This window comes from Nansenia antarctica, assembly GCF_963989245.1.
Source record: "Nansenia antarctica genome assembly, chromosome: 7".
NCBI lineage: Eukaryota > Metazoa > Chordata > Actinopteri > Argentiniformes > Microstomatidae > Nansenia > Nansenia antarctica.
The window spans coordinates 24832269-24837346 of record NC_137677.1 but is presented as its reverse complement, the minus strand read 5'-3'; the positions used below and the strand labels follow the sequence as shown (position 1 = coordinate 24837346).

At 39.8% G+C, this 5078-nt stretch overlaps 1 pseudogene across 1 annotated transcript; it reads left to right on the top strand.

Moving 5' to 3' along the window:
• Positions 1 to 1699: 1699 nt before the first annotated feature.
• Positions 1700 to 2715, top strand: LOC308162198 (putative nuclease HARBI1; annotated as a pseudogene). The gene has a single exon. The product of its transcript is annotated as a putative nuclease HARBI1 (transcript).
• Positions 2716 to 5078: the final 2363 nt, after the last annotated feature.

Sequence of the window (5078 nt, the reverse complement as noted above, 5' to 3'; positions counted from 1 at the left end):
AGCTTGTCACGTTAATTGGATAGTTACCCAGCCACAGCCAGACCAGCACACCTGTCTCCACTCCGAATCAACCCTCTGGCTACATCTACCATGGACTTTCATTCATTCATCGTCAGTTCTTCCTTAAGAATGGCCTGGCAAGTATCCGCTGTTTACCATTCGTGTACTATGCTCTCATGACTATTTTTGTGATTTGTATTTACCCATATACAAATTCTCTTGTGACTTGTGATTTGTATTTTTTCCTTTTACAAATCCTCTCGTGGTTTTTTGGATGTGCACATATCTTTTGTACTGGCCTACCATGGAGACTCACCCTGTTTCTCTGTCTCCTACAGCCCACGCCAGCCACTAACGCCAGCCCGCCAGGCTGAAACCCCCGGGCTCATCATATCTGTTTTTCCACCTCTCTACACTGTAAATAAATACCCTAAGGGGTTAACACAGTATTCTGCCTCCGGTGTCGTGTTCTTGAGTCCCCAAACTACTGTGGCATAATAACACTTTTTCCAAAAATGTACTAAATAAAAAAAAATGTCCACACACAATACCCCATAATGCGAAAACAAGTTTTTAGAAATGTCTGTGAAATGTATTAAAATTGAAAAAGAGAAATACCTTGTGTCATTCATACCCTTTGCAATAACACTCTTAAAATGAGCAACAAATGAGCAACAATTACTTTTTTTATTTAATCAATTTTAAATTGACTCTACAACACAACAAAATGTGGAAAAAATGAAGGGGTGTGATGACTTTCTATAGGCACTGTATATTGTGTTTGGCCCAAACGTGTTGTGACGGATATGAGTAGCCTGGTTGTCTGTGTCTGTGTATTTGTGTGTATGTCTTTTTAACAGCCATAAGTCCAGTCCAGGGGATCCACCCCCCCCCCCCCGTGATAATTACCAATCAACTCCAGCAGTGGTCAATCATCTCCAGCCAATCATCACCAGCCAATAATCAACCCCCAACCAATCATCAGATGCCACACCCTACAAAAGACCTGGAGAGAGAACCATCAGGAGCTGTGTGATCCATTCACACAGTTCCCACCATTTTGTTATGCCATGCTGGTGGTTTAATTTGTTTGTAGTGATATTTGTTTAGTGAATTATTTGATACCTGTGTTAGTGATATTTGATAAGTAATACCATGTTTGAAACCTGTTTATTGTTATTGTTTATTTTACCATCCACAGGATGAGTTTATTGTTTATTTGAAATAGGAGGCATTTGTTAGTTCTAATTCTGTGTTTATCTGACCCATTGTGACTTTTAATTTACCCTTATGTAATAAATACCCATATTACATAACACCTGTAATCTTTTGTTACTTCTTATTCTCCCTAGTGAATGTAGAACGTAACACGTGTCAATATAGATATGAATTTTAAGCTATATCGCCGAGCCCTATAGAGGGCCGGTTTCGGAGACAACGCTTAAGCCTAGTCCCAGACTAAAATGCTATTTGAGCTGGCTTAACTGAAATTCACTTGCACAGACGTAGCTTAAAATAGTCGTGGATTAAGCCTGTTCTGGATTAAACAAAGCCGATTGCAAAATTTAGGATTAGAGCTACTCCAGGACTAAATTGGACTGAATTGAAGCTTAAACTAATCTGCCAAGGAGGCAGGTTTAACTCCCGCTTAGTAGGCTAGGCTACTGTTTGTGAAACTGAGCTTGGATTGTTTGGGAGCATGGACTATTTGGAATATCTAAATGAGGACCAACATGCACGACAAAGGCCAGCCAGACGAATACTGCTGGATAGGAGTGATCCATTGAATCAGTTTGATGAAATAACTTTTCGAGACCGCTTTCGTATGTACAAGGAAAATGCATTGGAGATAATTACTTTGCTTGAGCCTAGACTTTCCTCTCTGTCTCAAAGAGGAGGGCCTGTGTCCAATCAACTGCAAGTTCTGATCACTTTGAGGTTCTTGGCATGTGGAATCTTTCATCGTGAAACTGGTGATTTGTGTGGTGTCAGTGAACCAACTGTATGTAGAATAGTTCACAAAGTCTGCAGTGCCATTTGTGAACTGAGGAGTCTTTACATCAAGTTCCCTGATGCTGCTGGGCAAGCCAACTATAAAGTGCAATTCTATGAATATGGGCACTTCCCAGGAGTGATTGGCTGTATAGACGGATGTCATGTTCCCATCAAGTGCCCATCAACTCCTGATGCAGAGGAATACAGGAATCGTAAGAACTGGTTTTCAATCAATGTTCAGGGTGTATGCACTCCTAATTTGGAGTTTTCAAACATTGTTGCCCGTTGGAAAGGTGTAACCCATGATTCAAGGATTTTTCTCAACTCTTCATTGTGTGCACAATTTGAGAGAGGACAACATAGTGGACTACTACTTGGTGATAGTGGATATGGTCAGAGTAACTATTTATTCACACCACATCTAAGCAGCAAAGGTACAACAGAGCTCATATCCGTACTAGAGGGATGGTCGAGCGTATGTTTGGAGTATGGAAAAGTAGATTCCAGTGCTTACGAAATACGCTTCGTTTCAAGCCAAGAAGATGCTGCAAAGTGATCATTGCTACAGCTGTGCTGCACAACTACCTGAAGCAGCATGGCTGTCCTGATCTGCCAATGGAAGATCAGGATGATGCAGATGTGCCCATGGCAGAGGCAGCCAATGACCAGCGAGGACTTGCACACAGAGCTGCTTTCACAGTGCAGCACTTCAGCATTTAAATATGGAATGTATTCATTATGGTATAGTTTTGCTTGCATACAGTTTCTGTACAAAATTACAATAATGTAAAGCAAAATTAAACGAGTGAACCAAGGCTGGTTAAAATGTAGTTTGTGATGATTAATACTCACTCACACTCACATGCCAAATGACAATACATTTATTTTTATTTTTCACAATTCTTCATATTCACCATGGCTACTGGTATGCAGAATTCTTTTTTGGAGCATAGCCCTCTGTCCCAATTTCATATCCAGTTCAACCTCTAGAATTCTCATTTTCATTTCATGTTCTTCTTTTAAATATGCATTTATTTTATTTTATGAAATTCTCTGGCTAACTTTTCATGCATACAGTAGTTATCTTTTTTGTCTCTGTCTCTGTTGGATGGTAGCAGCTTCATCTCCCAGGGGTGCCATAGCAGATGTGGAGGGTTCAGGCTCGTTGTGAACTGGCTCTTGATTGGTTTCCTCTGGAAAAAAAAGACCACTGTTACAAACTCAAATAAACTAATATGGTCCTGTAACCAATTTACTTCCTGAGGTATATTTACCATTTGTGCTCAGTTCTCCATGTTCACTGTCCAAATGGTCATTGTCTGGTATACCATCCAGAGGTTGCTGGTGCTCTATTATACCAGACAGCAAGTCACCCAATTCATCAGATGTGTCCTTTATTGGTGGTCCACCACCTGTAATAAATCGCTCTCTTCTGCTTGCTGCATTCTCTTTTTTAAATCCCAGTTTAATGTTCTTCCATAGAACCTATGAAGGCAGATATCATTCATTAGTTTTCTTTTTTGATGTGACAAAAATAGTAATATGGGAAATCTGAAATACTGGTACTGATAAGGCATAATAAAAATAAGTGTGTCTCCTGATAATTTAGGTCATGGTGGAGAAATGATTTTATTTTATATTTATTTCCCCCTCCCATAGGTATGGATCTTCCTTTGTGCAACATATCTTACTCTACCACCATGTTTAACATTCATATGGCCCCTTAAAATAGGTTACTATCGTTTTAAAACAGGATATTCATTCAATGTGAATGCTACAAGCAGCAGGAGTATTGTTACAGTATATGAGAGCCAGATATGAGAGAAACAGATTGAACTTGACATAAATGTCACGAAATAATTTGGGTAGGGCATAAATAAGCAGGGTATAGGCAACAGGAAACAAACACATATTTTTGTGCCTAATAATGAAGATTAACTCACCTGCAGTTGTTGTACTGTTCTTGTGGTGACATCTTCATTTGCATTGAATTCATTGCCAATTGCAGTCCAAGCACTTATTTTCTTCTGTTCAATAGCAACAGTATGGATTTTGCTTTCAATGAGTGGATGGTTTGATACAATTTGTTTTAGTAGTGTTTTTTCATGCTCACTATAATTTTTGGAGCGAATTCTCTTTGCCTCTGCCATTGTCTTGTCTCAAAATTCACTGCAACAATGGTGTTTTATACTCCATTTCGGGTTTTCATGAGCACAATTGGACCAACAGCCTGTGCTCCCACTTAGTCTAATGAGGCTTGAACTAGGTGTTCTCATTAAGCTTACTCCAGGACTCCATAGTCTCAGACTAACTAAGCCAAATTTAAGCCATGTCCATGCAAGCCACTTAAATAGCCAGGATTAACTAGTCTGATTTAGGCCTACTCGTGTCTTAATTTAAGCGTCTGGGGCCCTATTATGCACTTCATAAGTCTTAAGCAATAAGACGAGGCGGTAGATCTAAACTTAAGACGTGGAGGCGTGGTCAAGGCCACTTTGCTATTATGCGTGCGGTAGTGGGCGCCTAAGACCCGGCGCTAAGCCCAGAAATTAGTCATGGGTGTGTTTTGGGCGTCTTCTCAATCAACCCAATCAGCGTGCCAGGTGCCATTCCCTTTAAGAACCGGCTGCGTTAAGTCATAAGCGCTATGCTATTATGCAGTTCCAGGGCTTAAAGTGGGGAAAAAATCCTGTGCCTGAAACTTTTTCTTGGGGAGGGGGGTCACAGTTTGAGATATTGGGAGAGCGGGTACAGAAGACAGCTTCTTGTCTCAATGTTTAAATGCATTAATACTATTTTATAGTCAATACAAAATATATGTCTCAATGTTAAAATGCATTAATACTTTAAATGAATGTGCAACAATACTATGTGCAAATTGCAATATGACAACCCTTGTGTACATAAGGTTCAAAAGTTAGGATATTTATAGCATAGCATAGAGTACAGCACAGTGTTTTATTGTAGTAGTATAGTAGATAGTGTACATAGCCTTTATTTATGTAAACCAGCTCTTTTCCCTTTTTTATTTTACCCTTGTCCCTCGTGTTTTTAGTCTTTTTCCAAGCACCAGGGGAGCCCCC